This window comes from Schistocerca serialis, chromosome 8, assembly GCF_023864345.2.
Source record: "Schistocerca serialis cubense isolate TAMUIC-IGC-003099 chromosome 8, iqSchSeri2.2, whole genome shotgun sequence".
NCBI classification, from domain to species: Eukaryota; Metazoa; Arthropoda; class Insecta; order Orthoptera; family Acrididae; genus Schistocerca; species Schistocerca serialis.
The window spans coordinates 406,240,169-406,261,230 of record NC_064645.1 but is presented as its reverse complement, the minus strand read 5'-3'; positions in this window follow the sequence as shown (position 1 = coordinate 406,261,230).

The window sequence follows — 21,062 nt, the reverse complement described above, 5'->3', positions numbered from 1 at the left end:
TCTTTTTATAAATAAATAACTTCAATGCACAACAAAAATTATTTACAATAAAACGTGCATGTCGAGAAGAGCAAAAATAATGCTTAGCAATAGAAAGGGTGTCCGATCGCGCCGCCTGTGACTAACATTGCGAAAATCTGTGTAACAATGCCGACCCCATTGGAAAACGGGTAAAGGCAAGATGAAGAAGGACAATATAAAACAGAAGAAGCAGCAAAAAGAGGTATTCTCAGAAGAGAAGTTCGGAATTTAGAAAGGTTCCAAGACAGGATTAGTAATAATTTAAGTTGTAAGAAGGCTGTTTAGGTTTTTATGTTGGTAACGCCACGTAACGCCCTGTATGAAAATCACTGACTGTGCTGTGTGCAAACTGTGGCTGGTTGGCATTGTTGGAATATTCGCTATTGTAGTGTTGGGCAGTTGGATGTGAACAGTGCGTAGCGTTGTGCAGTTGGAGGTGAGCCGCCAGCAGTGGTGGATGTGGGGAGAGAGATGGCAGAGTTTTGAGAGCGGACGATCTGGACGTGTGTCTAGGAGAAAAAGGAAATTTGTAAGACTGGATGGCATGAACTGATTTATATATTATGACTTTTCAACACTATTAAGGTAAATACATTGTTTGTTCTCCATCAAAATTTTTCATTTGCTAACTATGCCTATCAGTAGTTAGTGCCTTTAGTAGTTAGAATCTTTTATTTAGCTGGCAGTATTGGCGCTCGCTGTATTGCAGTAGTTCGAGTAACGAAGATTTTTGTAAGGTAAGTGATTCATGAGAGATATAGATTATTGTTAGTCATGGCCATTCTTTTGTAGGGATTATGGAAAGTCAGACTGCGTTGCGCTAAAAAAAAGAAAAAGAAAAAAAAAAGAAAAAAATTGTGTGTCAGTTTAGTGATGATCAGAATAAGTAATGAGAGAAATGTCTGAGTACGTTCAGTTTTGCTTAGCTGTTTGAAAATCAAATAACGTAAGAGGTTTACCAGCACAATAATTCCTAAATTTTTCTAAGGGGATGTTTCAAAGTGTGAAGTGGTCTGAAAAACGGTAAACGAGACATGGTGAAAAGATGAGAGAATATTGGACAAAAATAAAATAGAAAGAAGTGAAATTATCGCTTGGTTTCTGTTTCGCCGAAACGTAAGGGGAAAAAACTAATTTTGACAGTCGAAGGAAACAATGATGCCTTGCGATGTTCTTTATAACTGTCATCCCACTACTGTTAATAGGGAAGATGCTGACCTTTATAGCTGGGCCCATTGCGAAATTTGCTGTGCAGTAATGGCTCTGTAGGGTCATGTCGAACGACGGAACGACGTGGAGAACCTTGCCCCGCTTCTCGTAGGGGCAGCGTAATTGCACCCTACTCCGCCAGGCCTTCGTCATGCGCCTGCCGACGTCACGGTCGCAGATCAGATACGAGGAGCTCTGACAACTTAATGGCGGGTCTGCCGTTACGTCCCTTAGACCGGCGGGCAACGCCCTGCATTGACGGCTCCACTGATACGCTTTCCTCATCACTAATGCACCTGGGCTTCCCCACCCTCCACCTGATATTCATTCATCAGCTAAAAAATCACAGTCACATCATTGACGTGAAGTGACTCACACGTACGTTGTGAATTTCGCTACCGCAACAGTGCACCACGCACACAGGGGCTGTAGGAAAGTATGGAAATATCACGAGAAATGTATGCTTAAACATAACTGCAGATGCTGGGCAAGCCTGAAGGGCGCGCTGTTTTATTTGAGCGCGAGCTCTACTCGTGCAGTGTCCTCAACACAATGTAAGGGTCAGTCGTGGTCATACAGTATTGTATGTAGTTGTGAGTGCATCATGTCGCAGCTAAGCGAATTAGAATAGTGTTGAGGATCAGTGGACAACATGCATTAGATGAGTATGTGCCAAGCAAGTTCATAAGAGATGGAAAGGAAGCACCGTGGTACATCAACCGAGTTAGAAAACTTCTACGGAAGCAAAGAGAACTTCACAGCAAACATAAACGTAGCCAAATCCTTGCAGACAAACAAAAATTACGCGAAGCGAAATGTGATGTGAGGAGAGCTATGCGAGAGGCGTTCATTGAATTCGAAAGTAAAGTTCTATGGACTGACTTGGCTGAAAACCTTAAGAAATTTTGGTCTTATGTCAAAGCGGTAGGAGGATCAAAACAAAATTTCCAGATACTCTGTGACCAAAATGGTACTGAAACAGTGGATGACAGACTAAAGGCCGAAATACTAAATGTCTTTTTCCAAATCTGTTTCACAGAGGAAGACTGCACTGTAGTTCCTTCTATAGATTCTCGCACATATGACAAAATGGTAGATATCGAAATAGATGACAGAGGGATTAAAAAAACAATTAAAATCGCTAAAAAGAGGAAAGGCCGCTGGACCTAATGGGATACCAGTTCGATTTTACGCAGAGTACGCGAAGGAACTTGCCCCTATTCTTGCAGCGGTGTACCGTAGGTCTCTAGAAGAGCGTAGCGTTTCAAAAAGTTGGAAAAGGGCACAGGTCATCCCAGTTTTCAAGAAGGGACGTCGAACAGATGTGCAAAACTATAGACCTATATCTCCAACATCGATCAGTTGCAGAATTTTGGAACACGTATTATGTTCGAGTATAATGACTTTTCTGGAGACTAGAAATCTACTCTGTAAGAATCAGCATGGATTTCGAAAAAGACGACCGTGTGAAACCCAGCTCCCGCTATTCGTCCACGAGACTCAGAGGGCCATAGACACGGGTTCCCAGGTTTCTTGACTTCTGCAAGGCGTTTGATACAGTTCCCCACAGTCGTTTAATGAACAAAGTAAGGGATATGGACGACCAGACCAATTGTGTGACTGGATTGAAGAGTTCCTAGATAACAGAACGCAGCATGTCATTCTCAATGGAGAGAAGTCTTCCGAAGTAAGAGTGATTTCATGTGTGCCGCAGGGGAGTGTCGTAGGACCGTTGCTATTCACAATATATATAAATGACATTGTGGATAACATCGGAAGTTCACTGAGGCTTTTTGCGGATGATGCTGTAGTATATCGAGAGACTGTAACAATGGAAAATTGTTCTGAAATGCAGGAGAATCTGCAACGAATTGACGCATGGTGCAGGGAATGGCAATTGAATCTCAGTGTAGACAAGTGTAATATGTTGCGAGTACATGGAAGGAAAGATCCTTTATCATTTAGCTACAATATAGGAGCTCAGCAACTGGAAGCAGTTAATTCCATAAATTATCTGGGAGTAGGCATTATGAGTGATCTACAATGGAATGACCATATAAAATTAATCGTCGGTAAAGCAGATGCCATTGGAGGAATCCTAAGGAAATGCAGTCCGAAAACAAAGGAAGTAGGTTACAGTACACTTGTTCACCCACTGCTTGAATACTGCTCACCGGTGTGGGATCCGTACCAGACGGTGTTGATAGAAGAGATAGAGAAGATCCAACGGAGAGCAGCGCGCTTTGTTAGAGGATCATTTAGTAATCGCGAAAGCGTTACGGAGATGATAAACTACAGTGGAAGACTGCAAAAGAGACGCTGAGTAGCTCGGCACGGGCTTCTGTTGAAGTTTCGAGAACATACCTTCACCGAGGAGTCAAGCACGATAATGCTCCCTCCTACGTATATTTCGCGAAGAGCCCATGAGTATAAAATCAGAGAGATTAGAGCCCACACAGAGGCATACAGACAATCTTTCTTTCCACGAAGAATACGAGACTGGAATAGAAGGGAGAACCGATAGAGGTACTCAAGGTACCCTCAGCCACACACCGTCAGGTGGCTTGTGGAGTATGGAAGTAGATGTAGAATGTGGGCAAATTGTTGCTGATCGTATGGTGGGTAGCTGAAGTGTTTCGTGTTTCCCGAGACACCGTATCGAAGATTTACGTCGGATACAGGGAAAGCGGTAAATCATCAGCCAGATCACAACACAGGTGAAAGTGTGGGTTCAGTAGTCGTTACAGACGGTCATTGAAGTGAATTGTGACGATAACCGGAAAAGCAGGAAAAGTCACCGCAGAGCTGAACGTCGTCTTGCGAACCCTGTCAGCATCAAAACAACACGAAGGGAGCATCATAAACAACGAATAGCAAGGAGAGCTGGAATTCAAAAATCACTCATCATCAATGCATATGCGCCTAACAGGAAAGCATGGTGCCAAAGCCATAAAAACTTCTGGTCGACTTTACGTCCCAAGAGTGAAACACTGATGAGGGGGGAGAAGTTCGATGATGATTTGGGCAGCCATATCGCGGTATTCCACGGGCCACATGGTTACTCTGCAAGGTCGGGGATTATGTGACCATTTTCGGTGATCAGGTCCATCCCATGGAACAATGTTTATTCTACAATGGTGACTCTGTGTTCCAAGGGCCCTTGCTCACACACCTCGCATAGTTCACGTTTGATGTTGTGAGCTGAGGAAGAACTGTCGCATCGCCAGTCACCAGACCTCACTATCATTGAGCATTTGCTGTTTACTTTGAAGAGAAGGCTGCGTGATCGCTGTCCACCTCCATCATCGTGTACGTGCCACTATTTTACAGGAAGAATGCCGTGACACTCCCTTGGAAACCATACAGGACCTATATTTATCCATTCCGAGAAGAATGGAAGCCATTTAGAATACATACCATTTCCCCACACCGTGTTAGGCATGGTAATGTGCTGTGATCCTGGTGTTTCTAGATTCCATCTTCATCTTCATCCATACTGCGCAAGCCACCTGACGGTGTGTGGCGGAGGGTTCTCCTTTCTATTCCAGTCTCGTATTCTTCGTGGAAAGAAGGATTGTCGGTATGCCTCTGTGTGGGCTCTAATCTCTCTGATTTTATGCTCATGGTCTCTTCGCAAGATATATGTAGGATGGAGCAATATCCTGCTTGACTTTTTGGTGAAGGTATGTTCTCTAAACTTCAACAAAAGCCCGATCTACTGAGAGTCTCTCCTGCAAAGTCTTCCACTGGAGTTTATCTATCGTCTCCGTAACGCTTTCGCGATTACTAAATGATCCTGTAACGAAGCGCGCTGCTCTCCGTTGGATCTTCTCTATCTCTTCTATCAACCATATCTGGTACGGATCCCACACTGCTGAGCAACATTCAAGCAGTGGGCGAACAAGTGTACTGTAACCTACTTCCTTTGTTTTCGGATTGCATTTCCTTAGGATTCTGCCAATGAATCTCAGTCTGGCATCGCCGGCCGGGGTGCCCGAGCGGTTCTAGGCGCTTTAGTCTGTTACAGCACGACCGCTACGGTCGCAGGTTCGAATCCTGCCTCGGTCATGGATGTGTGTGCTGTCCTTAGGTTAGTTAGGTTTAAGTAGTTCTAAGTTCTAGGGTACTGATGACCTCAGAAGTTGAGTCCCATAGTGCTCAGAGCCATTTCAACCATTTTCAGCCTGGCATCTGCTTTACCGACGATTAATTTTATATGGTCATTCCATTTTAGATCACTCATAATGCCTCCTCCCAGATAATTTATGGAATTAACTGCTTCCATTTGCTGACCTGCTATATTGCAGCTAAATGATAAAGGATCTTTCTTTCTGTGTATTCGCAGCACATTACACTTGTCTACATTGAGATTCAATTGCCATTCCCTGCACCATGCGTCAATTCGTTGCAGATTCTCCTGCATTTCAGTACAATTTTCCATTTTTAGAACCCCTCGATATACTACAGCATCATCCGCAAAAAGCCTCAGTGAACTTCCGATGTTATCCGCAAGATCATTTATGTATACTGTGAATAGAAACGGTCCTACGACACTCCCCTGCGGCACACCTGAAATCTCTCTTACTTCGGAAGACCCCTCTCCATTGAGAATGACATGCTACGTTCTGTTATCTAGGAACTCTTCAATCCAATCACACAATTGGTCTGATAGTCCATATGCTATTACTTTGATCATTAAACGACTGTGGGGAACTGTATCGAACGCCTTTTGTCCATTCCCTGTATTTCCTTCAGTAGTCAACAGTCTTTCGAAGAAAATAATAAAATAGCATACCAGTTTAGGAGCACTGCTCCTGCGATCTAACTTCCTTTAGGATCATATAGCACATACAAATGAGTAAGGCGGTGATTATGGAGCTGCAACGATAATCTCTGGAAGAACGGTAAAGTTGTTAATAAAACTTCCTGGCAGATTAAAACTGTGTGTCGCACCGAGACTCGAACTTGGGTCCCGAGTTCGAGTCTCGGTCCGTTACATAGTTTTAATCTGCCAGGAAGTTTGATATCAGCCCACACTCCGCTGCAGACTGAAAATCTCATTCTGGAATGTTGTTAATGTCAGACACTCTTGGGTGAAATTAGATTACCGGCACTCGAGAAAGAAAACAATAACTCTACCGCCACCAGCGTTCATTTCGGGTACGGATCATGAGAAAAAGACTAGGGAGATCAGAATGCTGGCTGAGGCTTGGGAACAGACATTTCCCCCTCGGTCCCCACGCTAATGGAATAAGCAATAATTTCACTGATATGGGAACGAAGTATCCTCTGCTATGCACTGTATAGTGGGTACGGAGTATATTCAGGGTGAATCCGTGATTATGTTACAAACTTGCTGGAATGATGGAGAAGAGTAAACGTATCAGTTTAAAGTAACAGACTCTGGTCCCAAAACGACCAAGTCTATATGAACGAGTGCTCATAGCTATTAAGGGATGCACTCTCCATCATCCCTGAAAGCTTGTAGCATGATCATGGGACCACCCGGTATATGTAGATGTACAGAGCAATACAAAAGGAAACGCCGGCCGAAGTGGCCGTGCGGTTAAAGGCGCTGCAGTCTGGAACCGCAAGACCGCTACGGTCGCAGGTTCGAATCCTGCCTCGGGCATGGATGTTTGTGCTGTCCTTAGGTTAGTTAGGTTTAACTAGTTCTAAGTTCTCGGGGACTAATGACCTCAGCAGTTGAGTCCCATAGTGCTAAAAAAAAAAAAAAAAAAAAAAATACAAAAGGAACTTTACAACTTCCGTGTCATACAACTCGACTTGTAATTAACTTAGAGTTAAAAGTAAATTTTGTCTGATGCAGCATCTCAAACCATTATTTCTGGTTCTTTAATCAAGCTCTACATGCGGTCGTCTTGGGGCACGTGCCGTATCTAGTCGATATTCCAACTCGGTCCGTAGCCGTTCTAAAGACACTCAATAGCTGCCGTTATTCTTGCCTTTAAATCAATAACATCACGCACGTTCTCGCTTGTCATCCGGTTTGATTTCCATTAACGAGAAACAGATGGAGACGTTTTCGGAGTACCCGATGCACTATCGTACGCGGGAGTCTTAGTTTTTTTTATGACTTTCGAAGAGACATCTGTGGTGAACGATGGAAAATCTGTTGAATTCTCTCCACATTTTCGTCACGTCTCCTTGGCCTGCCTACGCGGTACTTGAAATCCACACTCGTTTTTGCCATAAGGTCCCTGTGCCTTTTTATTAGGATTATAATAAATAATTTATGGTAATATATCACATAAAATATATACTTATAGGGTTATTTTATTAATATTAAATGATTATTTGAATACATGTATTTACCAAGGATTATAGCTACTTCTGTTTTTAGCTTAAAATAGGTTATTGTATTATAAATTATATAATCATATGTACATAAAGGGGGTGATTGTACTGAAATTTCTTTGATCGTGGGCATCTTGACTTCGATTCAATAAACTACGCCACATACTTTGTCTTTTCCTTTTCCTATGCAGACTCCATTTTTCGATTCATTTACGGTGCACTTACCACCCACAACAAAGAAAAAAGGTTTCAGTTACGTTGCTCATGTCACCTGGAAAGATAAAACCTTACATTAAAAACTTCTTGATATGATGCATCAGACAAATTACGTTTTGGGACACCCTGTAGAACTCCAGTACCTGTCGAAATGCTCATGAGGATCTTTGGCATACGTCCGTACACCTCGAAGAGTCTGTTGGAATTACGTTACATTTACAGGAAGCGGGGCAAGGCTATTCACTTCATTCCGTCATATGACGCAACTCTTTCGCGCCATTACCGCATTGCCTGGGGTATACAGTCGACAGCGCCCTTACAAATTGTAAGTAGTGATTATTAACAGATTTGTCAGTTACTAATTTGGTACGGCCTCATGGTGAGAGTTAGCTGCCGTCTTCATTATTGCCTCTGCTTTTGGCAAACGTGGAGGTGGTTTACATACGGCGAGCAGCGATCGTGATGTTCTCATAAAGCGAGGGACGAAAGTGGGATGGGACTCAGGAGGGGAGTGTGGTACATATTGAAGATAGAAATGGCTCTGAGCACTATGGGACTTAACATGTGAGGTCAGCAGTCCCCTAGAACTTAGAACTACTTAAACCTAACTAACCTAAGGACATCACACACATCCATGCCCGAGGCGGGATTCGAACCTGCGACCGTAGCGCACTGAAGATAGACCAATACAGACAGTGCGAAAGCGCGTACGTGGTATTCACCTTGTGACTGTAGCTCACTTCTTGTCCGTGTTCGCTTCCTAATATAGGGTTCTGCCTTGCTCAAGGCAGATCTGTCTTACCATAATTACATATACTTGATGTTCCATAGCTCTGTGGGAAACATTATACGTGTGGTGTAGGATCCACCCAGATATGAGTAGCCAAATGCCCAATATAAATATTTGAGGCAGCACCAAGTCTTGAAGAGTGCCGCATATGATATCTGTGTGCTGCTTACTTTTCGTACCAAAAAACACTGTTTCACTGTTTGCATCATCGACGGGGATGGCGCAGCTTACAAGAGTTCACATAATGCTCTGTCGTATCCCAGTACTCGCTTTTATCAGTGTTCATAGGCCATGCTAGAAGCATTACTCGTCCCAGGGGCTTGGAAACTCATTTAGAGAAGGTTTAGTAGGATGCAATGGACTGAAAGCCAGGCGAATAAACAGAGGAATGTTTCGCTACAGGCACCATCATAATGGAAGATATTTATCGCTGTGGATAGCAACTTCCTTGAAAGTGGACCGTGCATGGCAAAGCGAGATGGTCCATGTTCTCGGCAAAAAACTGTTCGCGCTGTAGAGTTTAAGGAGACGTATATCACTTTAATGTTTTTCCTGTACGGGGGAGACATTTCATATCTAAGTTGCAGACCCGCTATTGATTGATAAATATGGCATTGCAGTGCCTCAGTTGTCTATGCAGAGTCTATGTTATGAATAAGTACGAATCAGTGTTCCTTTGGAGATTCATGCATGTCTGAAGGAACATTGCATCGTACTTATTCACAACACAGACTCTGCGATTTCGTATTTCAGATGTAGACTGTAGGCACCTTGGAATCACATTTCAAAGTTCTGCGTCGCAATGGGAGACAATTATGTACTTTCGAAAATGTGACTATTTAATAATGTTGCGCAGTGTAAATAATCGTTTCCGATTATTAGTTCCATACCTCAAACTGTATAATTTTGAACATAAGTCTGTGGGACACCCTGCAGGCAAGGCATTCTCAAGTGTACGTAGCCGGCCGGAGTGGCCGAGCGCTTCTAGGCGCTACAGTCTGGAGCTGCGCGACCGCCACGGTCGCAGGTTCGAATCCTGCCTCGGGCATGGATGTGTGTGATGTCCTCAGGTTAGTTAGGTTTAAGTAGTTCTAAGTTCTAGGGGACTGATGAACGCAGCTTTTAAGTCCCATAGTGCTCAGAGCCATTTGAACGCGTACGTATATCTTTATGTACATGCAATTTTTTTAAATAGAGGTGGAGCCCCTCCACGCCCACACCGGCATGATGGCCAACTCCAAAGATCTACTGCCATCTCTGCATAAGGGTTAATTTTCACTAAAGTGAGGTGTCACAAGATGTTGGTACTGCTATGTTTGTGTATTTCTGGTTAAGGTTAACCACTAATACTCGCTCATCTGAAGACAGATTGAGTCGAAAGTCGAACGAAGGGTAGCGGTTTGGAGGGCAGATGGGAAAAAATACCAAGGCAAGACCAAGGGAAAGAAACCTCTGAGATTGCTAGGTCGGGTGGTAAGAGCAGTAGCGGATGTCTTGCTGCCTGCGATAGGTCGTGCAAGGGTAAGCTTTGTTAGTAGTGGGTATCATGCAGGTCGATACATTTGACGTTGTGTGGTGCTGTTACTCGGCGGTTGCTGCTAGGTGCCGGTGTTGATCTCTCGCTCAGCGTCAGCATACCTGTAACAGTTAGGTTCATCATCGTTTTGTAACCGATAGGTCATGTATCAGATGCACAGAGGAGGGTGATGTTGGCGATTTGTTTGTGCGCCAGTGTGCGGGCTCGTCGGTTTCCCTGCTGTAGCCTGTTGGTCAGATTTAATAGCAGCTGGCATATCCAGTCAACGTTGATGTGATGCAGGGGCTTTTCGTTGTCAGTCTCTTGTTGGTATGTGTTAGCTTGCCATAGGTGGTTATGCCCTGTCTAGTAGTGTCTTTGGGCTCTTATGCTTTCACCTATGGTTGTGAACATGCAAAATGTGATGGATATGTCTTATAAGATGCCAATGCTCAGTCATACAGGTCTTGACACAAACGAATATCTTGGAACAGGAAACAGACCACCTGCAGAGCAATCAGATCTATACGGTTAGCACATTGCTGCAGGAGGTAGTATGGGTCAAAATTAGATGGAAAGCTTATAATTGTATGCCCGGAAAGGAATACGTACACTTTTACGGTTCAGTACCACAATCGGTAAAAACAGATCCCTTGCAGGTCCCTCTTCAACTTCTGTAGTCTTGTCGTCCTCAGTTGCGTGTCATACACAAATTAAAAAATGTTTTACATCACCGCGGTTCCCAGAACTCCTGAGACGTTGATTGTAGATATTGTATCACAGACACAGTCCCTTTGACTGTTCACAGGTGTCACTAAACCCGCCCAAAGATGTAAACAACCATGCATGAGCAGCGCCTATTAGACGGAGGGGGTCCGGCAACCGATCAGTTGAAGTCATTCCACCAGGAAGACTCATGTTGTCTGTAGTTCAACCATGCCTAGACGGTCAATTCCGCGGTTCGATCGCGTCCGCATTGTTACTTTGAGCCAGGAAGGGCTCTCAACATGGAAATGTTCAGGCGTCTCAGAGTGAACCAAAGCGATGTTGTTCGGACACGGAGGAGATACAGAGAGACAGGAACTGTCGATGACATGCCTCGCTCAGGCCGCCCAAGGGCTACTACAGCTATGGACGACCGCTACATACGGATTATGGCTCGGAGGAACCCCGACAGCAACGTCATCATGTTGAATAATGCTTTCCGTGCAGCCACAGGACGTCGTGTTACGACTCAAACTGTACGCAGTAGGTGCATGATGCGCAACTTCACTCCCGATGTCCATGGCGAGTTCCATCTTCGCAACCACGACACCATGCAACGCGGTACAGAGGGGCCCAACAACATGCCAAATGGACCGCTAAGGACTGGCATGACGTTCTCTTCACCGATTAGTGTCGCATATGCCTTCAACCAGAAAATCGCCGGAGACGTGTTTGGAGGCAAACCGGTCAGAGTGAACGACTTAGACACACTGTCCAGCGAGTGCAGCAAGGTGGAGGTTCCCTGCTGTTTTGTGGTGTCATTATGTGGAGCCGACATACGCCGCTGGTGGTCATGGAAGGAGCAGTAATGGCTGTACGATACGTTAATGCCATCCTTCGACCGATAGTGCAACCATATCGGTAGCTTGTTGGCGAGGCATTCTTCTTCATGGAAGACAATTCGCGCCCCCATCGTGCACATCTTATGAAGGGCTTCCTTCAGAATAACAACATCGCTCAACTAGAGTGGCCAACATGTTCTCCAGACATGAACCCTGTCTAACATGCCTGGGATGGATTGAAAAAGGCTGTTTATGGACGACGTGACCCACCAATCACTCTGAGGGATCTATGTCGGATCGCCGTTGAGGAGTGTGACAATCGGAGCCAACAGTGTCTTTATGAACATGTGGATAGTATGCCACGACGAATACAGGCATGCATCAATGCAAGAGGACGTGCTATTGGGTGTTAGGGCTACTGCTGTGTACAGCAATCTGGACCACCACCTCTGAAGGTCTCGCTGTATGGTGGTACAACATGCAATGTGTGGTTTTCATGAGCAACATGTTTATGTTGATCACTATTTCACCTCGGAACCGAGGTGATGCAAAACGTTTTTTGATGTGTGTATTAAAGTATGTTGATAATTTTTACTTTCGTGCCGTCCAACTACAACTAAATGAAACACACGCATTCCGCCTTTATTCTTTGCAAGACATCTTCAGTGGCAAGTTTCATGGATATTGTTCTACATGTTGCAGGATGAGTTTCTTGTCCGTCCGTCCGTCTGTCTGTCTGTCCGACTGTTAAAAAATTTTTTTCTCAGGAGAGGGTGGACGTATCAAGTTGAAATTTGTGTCACTTATTAAGTAAGCTCCACGGTCTCTTTCCGTGTAAAAAGTTGAAGCTTCTAAGTGAACGCCATTTATGTCACATATTATGATACCCGCAAGCTGACTCATCAAAACCACTGCACACTACCTAGAATAATAAAATCTGGCAAGAAGCAAGGTTTCACACTACAACTGTTTTTTTCTAATTATATTACACGACATTTTTTCTTGAAAATTGGTATTTTCTAATTATATTAAAGGACACCTTTTTCTCTTTTTGCCATTTGTTATCTGACTGCCTGTCCATTCTTCCGTCTGTTAAGACCCCTTTCTCTTAGGATCGGGTAGCCGTATGCAGTTGAAGTTTGTCACACACTAAGGTCTATAGTCTATTCGCGGTGTAATAGAGGTAAGTTTCTAAGTCAAAGCAGTCAAAAATATGGCCATTTATATCACATATTTTTACACTCGCAAATTCACTAATCAAAACCTATAGAAACTTGGCAAGAAGCAAGGTTTCGTAGTACAAGTAAAGTAAAAATTCAGTAAATTTCTAGTCTGTAATTACATCATACGAAAAAAATATTTCTTTTGGTACTTGTTACCCGACTCAAAAGTAAAACGTTCTCGGAAGTGTTGGAATTCCTGCGACCGATATGTTGCAGTACCTCAAACAAAAACAAACAAAAATTGTCGATACTCTCGACTCATGGGATGGATGAACTGTATATATTGATAATCAAGCTTATATGAGACACTCAGAGCGCGAGTCCTATCTCACCTTGCCAGTTTTTTTTAAACAACCTTGTTATCTGCTGACCTGAAGCTAGTTGCTGTCCTCCTCCCCACAATCTGTAGCAGTATCGTATCTTCATTAAGGCCCAGTTAAATGGGGATTTAATTGAAAAGTTTAAATTTCAAATACGTTTGTGCTAGGACAATATTACATACTGAAGCCAGCAGAGACTCGATACCTGCCATCAGCAATTGCCTTGCAAACGGGTCTTGTGTGTACCCACATTTACTGGTGTGTTTTTTCTTCGATTATCATTTACGTTCACCCGTGTTAGGTTTTGCTTTTAATGAAGAACCCCCTCCCCCCCTTCCACCTTTTATTTTTGACTCATGGGTATTCTGACTGGTTTGATGCGGCCCGCCACGAATTCCTCTCATGTGCTAACGTTTTCATCTCATAGTAGCACTTGCAACCTGCGTCCTCAATTATTTGCTGGATATATTCCAATCTCTGTATTCCCCTATAGTTTGCACCCTCCTCAGCTACCTCTAGCACCATGGAAGTTATTCCCAGATGTCTTAATAGATATCCTATCATCCTGTCTGATCTTCCTATCAGTGTTTCCATGTATTCCTTTCCTCGCCGATTCTGCGGAGAACCTCCTCATTTCTTACCTTATCACTCCTATTTTTAAACATTCTTTTGTAGCGCCACATCTTAAATGTTTCGAGTCTCTTCTGTTCCGGTTCTATCACAGTGCATGTTTTTCTACCGTATAATGCTGTTCGCCAAACGTATATTCTCGCAAATTTATTCCCCAAATTAAGACCTACGTTTGATACTAGTAGACTTTCCTTGGCCAGGAGCGTCCTTTTAGCCGGTGCTAGTCTGCTTTCCATGTCCTACCTGCTCCGTAGCTCTTAGATCATTTTCTGCCTAGGTAGCAGAATTCCTTAGCTTCATCAATTCCGATAAGTTTGTCGTTGTTCACATTTCTGCTACTTCTCATTACTTCCGTCTTTCTTCCACTTACTCTCATTCCATATCTGTACTCATTACAATGTTCATTCCATCCAACAGATCCTGTAATTCTCCTTCACTTTCACTGAGAATAGCAGTACCATCATCGAATCTTATCATTGATATCCTGTCAGCTTAAACATCAACCCCACTCTTGAATCTTTCTTTTATTTCCGTCACTGCCTCTTCAATGTTTGGATTTGACAGTGGAGAGGAAAGAATATATCCCTGTATTACACCTTTCTTAATCAGAGAACTTCGTTCTTGGTCTTCCAGTCGTGTTGTTCCGTCTTGATTCTTGTATATATTTTGTGTTGCCCGTCTTTCTCTATTTTTCTCAGAATTTCGAACACCATGCATCATCTTATATTATCGAACGCTTTTTCCAGGGCGTCAAATCTTACTAACGTGTCTTGATTTTTCATCAGTCGTGCTTCCATTGTCAGCAGCGTCAGAACTGCCTCTCTGGTGCTTCTACCTTTCCAAAATCCGGACTGATCCTCATTTAACACATCCTCAATTTTATTTTCCGTTCTTCTGTACATTATTCTTGTCAGAAACTTCGATGCATGAGCTCTTAAGCTGATTGTGCGATAATATTTGCTCTTGTCGGCTGTTGCTACCTTCGGAATTGTATGGTTGACGTTTTTTTCGAATGCCTGTCTCATACATTCTACACAGTAACGTGAACAGTCGTTTTTTGCCACTCCGCCAACGAATTTAGAAATTCCGATGGAATGTTATCTATCCCTTCTGCCTTCTTTGACCTTAAGTCGTCCAAAGCTCTTTTCAGTTCTGACTCTAATATGTATCTCCCATTTCCTCCTTGTCGACGTCTATTTCTTCTTGTATCACCTCGTCAGACCAGTCTTCCCCATTATAGATGCCTTCAGTGTGCGCTTTCCTTTTACCTGCTCCCTCCTCTGTATTTATCAGTGGAATTCCCGTTGCACTCTTAATGTTACCGCTCTTGGTTTTAATATACCGAAGATTGTTTTGATTTTTCTATATGCGGAGTCAGTCTTCCCGACAATAATTTCTTTTTAGATTTTTTCACATCCTTTATACTTATCGTTATTAGGCATGCAGTACTTTGCAACCACTTTGTCTTCGTGGTATTTCGCTGTTTTGTGCGGAAACATCAGTACATGTGAACAGCGGAATTCTTGTGACATACCTGGTAACCCGCTTGGGACTAGCAGTCTTTCGTGCAGGCGAGAGCAGCTCCCCGGTCGGGTAGGCTACCCGCAACGCCGTCACCGTTTCACAGTCCGTCCACAGTTGTCCGTACTTGGCATGCAGGCGCTGCCTCCGTCGGTACAATACTTCATCATTGCCGCTCGCAATCTGCACCCGTGCCGAACGCAGCTCGCGGGCAGACAAACACCCCTGGATGCGAACACGCGCCATAACAAGCGGTAAAGACAGCTGAACGTCAGTGCAGCACGTCAGTTCCAAGTGCTTTGTTCGCGTTAGTGGGGAACATTCATGAAAAACAAACACTATTTAAAACATGCACAAAATCCACGACTTTGACCATTCGGAAATGAAATTATCTACCATACTTTTGTATGAATTTAACACTTCTACTGTTAACTTCCTTGGATTAAATTTGTTTATGGAATTTAAAAATTTTATTTCTAAAGATTAATACAGGTACCTTTTTCTCGGAAACTATTCAAGAGATTTCTACAAAAATTTTATCTGCTTAATCTCTTTGCATATAGCAAGCTTCTCTAATGAAGTTTTTTTCGGTATGTCGAATAAGAGAATTTTAATATCTATTTTATTTTTAATTCAGTAAGTGTAATTCGGAGTAGGTATTAAAATCCATGAAGAAGAAATAAAAACTTTGAGGTTCACCGATGACATAGTAATTCTGTCAGAGACAGCAAAGGACTTGGAAGAGCAGTTGAACGGAATGGACAGTGTCTTGAAAGGAGGATATAATATGAACATCAACAGAAGCAAAACGAGGATAAGGGAATGTAGTCGAATCAAGTCGGGTAATGCTGAGGGAATTAGATTAGGAAATGAGACACTTTAAGTAGTATCTCCAAGGGGATATCACTGCCTCAGCCACCACATGGTCCGTCTCCGGTGATTCTACGTTTTCGAATCCGACGCAAAACTCATAGTTAACTGTAACGTTCAGGACCTCATAATGTCGATGGAGCACACAAATTGCGTCGCGATTCAATACATCGTCTTCCAGCGGACTGGTCTCCAAGGGGTTATTGCTGCCCCGGGCACCTTATGCTCGATCTCCTGTGAGTCTAGATTTTCTAATCCGACGCAAAACTGATTGTTAATTGTAACGTTCAGGGCCTCTTAATGACGATGGAGCACTCAAATTGCGTCGCGATCAAATACATCGTCCTCCAGCCAACTTCTCTCCAATGGTCTATTGCTACCTCGGGCACATTATGATCGTTCTCCTGTGAGTCTACATTTTCGAGCCCGACGCAAAACTGATAGTTAATTGTAACGTTCAGCGCCTCCTAAGAGGCCCTGAACGTTACAATTAACAATCAGTTTTGCGTCGGATTAGAAAATCTAGACTCACAGGAGATCGAGCATAAGGTGCCCGGGGCAGCAATAACCCCTTGGAGACCAGTCCGCTGGAAGACGATGTATTGAATCGCGACGCAATTTGTGTGCTCCATCGACATTATGAGGTCCTGAACGTTACAGTTAACTATGAGTTTTGCGTCGGATTCGAAAACGTAGAATCACCGGAGACGGACCATGTGGTGGCTGAGGCAGTGATATCCCCTTGGAGATACTACTTAAAGTGTCTCATTTCCTAATCTAATTCCCTCAGCATTACCCGACTTGATTCGACTACATTCCCTTATCCTCGTTTTGCTTCTGTTGATGTTCATATTATATCCTCCTTTCAAGACACTGTCCATTCCGTTCAACTGCTCTTCCAAGTCCTTTGCTGTCTCTGACAGAATTACTATGTCATCGGTGAACCTCAAAGTTTTTATTTCTTCTTCATGGATTTTACTATTTGGGGAGCAGAATAAGTGATTATGGTCGAAGTAGAGAGGATATAAAAAGGAGAATGGCAATGGCAAGGAAAGCGTTTCAGGAGAAGATAAATTTGTCAATATCAAGTATAGATTTAAGTGTCAGGAAGTCGTTTCTGATAGTATTTGTGTGGCGTGTAGCCATGTATGGAAGAGAAACGTGGACGATAAACAGTTTGGAAAAGAAGAGGATAGAAGCTTTCGAAATGTGGTGCTTCAGAAGAATGCTGAAGATTAGATGGGCAGATCACATAACTAATGAGGAGGTATTGAATTGTCGGAGAAGAGGAGTTTGTGGCACAACTTGACTAGAAGATGGGATCGGTTGGTAGGTCATGTTCTGAGGCATCAATGGATCACCAATTTAGTATTGGAGGGCTGCGTGGAGGATAAAAATCGTAGAGGGAGACCAAGAGATGAATACACTAAGCAGATTCAGAAGGATGTAGGTTGCAGTAGGTACTGGGAGATGAAGAAGCTTGCGCAGGATAGAGTAGAATGGAGAGCTGCGTCAAACCAGTCTCAGGACTGAAGACCACAACAACAACAACAACATGGATAGGGCCCTCCACCAGCTCGGGGTGTTGACGATCTAACGCGGCAGTTGGACAGAATTTGGCACGAGACTCCTCAGGAGGACATCAATGCCAAGCCGAATAACTGCTTGTATAGTGGCCAGAGTTGGATCAACGCGGTATTTACTTGCTCAATTTGTGAAGCTCTTTCTCTTGAATGGATCATCCAATTTTCTGAAATTATTATCATTTGTTTGTCTGTACACGTACATCACATCTATCGATTTTACCCCATCTAGCTAATTCCTTCGTGGTGCTTCGTTTCTCTTTCTTTTTGTTTCGGACTGTACGTGTTATGCATGTTCAAACGCAGTGGCGCCGCAGATGTGCGCCTCATATCGAACCCCTCCGAGTGACCTCGCCTTCCAGGCCACAGCAGCGGAGACCGTCTATTGATTTTGATCGAATCAGGCCGCTGGACGGAATGATAGAACCCGCAAGCCGCCGTTGCCCCCTTACCAGGACGCCGGCGTAAACTAGGTCGCGGGCTCGGTCATTAACCGTGTTAACCTAATCACTGGGGCAGGGAGCTGGAAAACGGGGCCTGGTGCGGTGTCTCTGCACAGAAATAGGCAGCCCCATCTAGAAGTGAGGGAGCCACGAAACAACAGGCACCTGGCCATAACGTGTGGACTAAGAATGCCCTGGCAACACGAGGATAGTGATGCGAGCCTTAGGCTCTATTTGAAACCCAGTCACCAGTACTCAGCTGCACTTGTCCTGTGTGACACACAGAAAATCAATAAAACAGACCTTTTAAATAAAACCGATTTTGTTACGGCGTAAAGTCAGCGCCGGTACGACAGTTGGAAACGACGGAGAAGAGACGGCTCCGAGATGAGGTCAGCCAATCGCACGCTGACCGACCTCCCTCCAGGATGACAACGCAACAGCAGCGGCCACTAGGTGAAGACGACATAAGCGCCGCTGTAAGCAGGCTGTTTAGGTTTTTATGTTGGTAACACCACGTAGCGCTCTGTGTGAAAATCACTGACTGTGCTGTGTGCAGTCCGTGGCTGGTTCGCATTGTTGGAATATTCGCTATTGTAGTATTGGGCAGTTGGATGTGAACAGCGCGTAGCGTTGCGCAGTTGGAGGTGAGCCGCCAGCAGTGGTGGATGTGGGGAGAGAGGTGGCCGAATTTTGAGAGCGGACAATCTGGACGTGTGTCAGTCAGAAAAAGGAAATTTGTAAGACTGGATGTCATGAACTTATATTATGACTTTTGAACTCTATTAAGGTAAATACATTGTTCTCCATGAATATCTTTCATTTGCTAACTACGCCTATGAGTAGTTAGTGCCTTCAGTAGTTTGAATCTTTTATTTAGCTGGCAGTATTGGCGCTCGCTGTATTGCAGTACTTCGAGTAACGAAGATTTTTGTGAGATACGGGTTATTGTTAGTCAGGGCCATTCTTTTGTAGGGATTATTGACAGTCAGATTGCGCTGCGCTTAAGAAAAGTGTGTCAGTTTACTGTTGGTCAGAATAAGTAAAGAGAAATGTTTGAGTACGTTCAGTTTAGCTCAGCTGTTTGAAAATCAAATAACGTAAGAGGTTTACCAGCATTGCCATTCTTAATTTTTCTAAGGGGATGTTTCACCGCGCCCGACTGCTGGCGGCCCACTTCAATAGCAGCTTCAACGTTGGGCACTTTGTTAGGCGACGCATCGTAGCCGGCTCTGTCATTAGCTATATATACGTAGCACAGACTTGTGTTTGACTATTCTGAAGAAGACTGATTATTTTGTATGTCGCCCTTTGCTTGCAGCACATCTATCAGAGTTAAGTATTGTTACTTGTCTTGTTGTAATAAAACTCATTAATAAGAGTTGTTTGATTGTTAGTCTTGCGAACCGAATATTCAGGATTGCTAGAGACAACAGATTTATTATTATGGCTTTAGTGTGCTGATTCCTCATATGTCAAAAACTCACATTACCCACCTTATTCTATGATTAGCACTCAGTATTTAGAAAAACAAAGCCATTTCTACCGGTTTTTTGTTATATATGTTTCACACACTATTGCAAATAACATTGTCTCTTATGTGAATGGTACTATAGGGTAAGGGATCAACATTGGTCCAGAACAAACTTACACACAAAACAAGTTCTGGAGCTTGGGAGGAAGAACGTTTTCACAGTAACGCCGTGGATAGAAAAATGTGTAAAATAAAAAGACATTCTATTACCCCACTAAGTATTAAATTCGTGGGAGTATAATTCCATAGCCGGTCGGAGTGGCCGAGCGGTTCTAGCCGCTACAGTCTGGAACCGCGCGAGCGCTACGGTCGCACGTCTGAATCCTGCCTCGAGCAAGGATGTGTGTGATGTCCTTAGGTTAGTCAGGTTTAAGTAGTACTAAGTTCTAGGCGACTGATGACCTCAGAAGCTAAGTCCCATAGTGCTCAGAGCCATTTGAACCATTTTTATAATTGCAAGGGCTTCCGTGGCCAGATTCAGTTGACACAAATGTTTTCTATTCCACCGCGTCAAAACATAACTGGAGACAATAGCAGATGCCAACTCCCTCCACCATAGCAACCTACTATAATAAAATTCCCAGTCCTTCAAGTGACCAATCAGAACTACGACCTTTAAAAAATACGACGTAACGCCATGCTCAGTTAGCGGCAATGACAAAGTATAAGTGACTCCGGACAGCTAAAGTATATCAGCAGACCTAGAAGAAGACCACTGTAACCATGGTCGAAACGTTGGTTCCTCCAGTAAAGTTTTATACATTATGACGCCGTACTATACTCAGAAAACGTTTATGTCAGTTTGCGAAAACCTTACGCGAAAACAGAGAAGGCTTCAAGTTTCTTGTCTATAATCGATATAGAAATAAGGCGTGTTTGTTGGAACTGACATTCGAAAAAAGATGATCCATTTCAACGTTGAATCACCATTTGTTGTGAGTGAGTGAGAAGATGGCTTGAATAGCATTGAAAGAGGTGGTTACTAAGATTTTATGCAATAAAAAAGACAAATATTACATTCTTATTGTGTCCAAAAGCCTGGAAAGCTTCAGGTTTCTTGCGATAGTAGAATGTTGATGGTGCGAATGGAGCGGTGTAAAGTTATGGTGATTCTCGTGTGCGACTGCGATGGTCTTATCCCAATGCATTACGTTCTTCCACGACACCGTCAATGCAGTATTACTGTTCGTTTTTGGAGCATCACCTGCGACCAGCTTTGCTAAAGAAGCGGCTACACGTTCTGCGCAACCCACTCATCCTTTTGCACGACAATGCGCGGGCGCATACAGCGCAAGCTGTGGCTGCTATGTTTCATCGATGG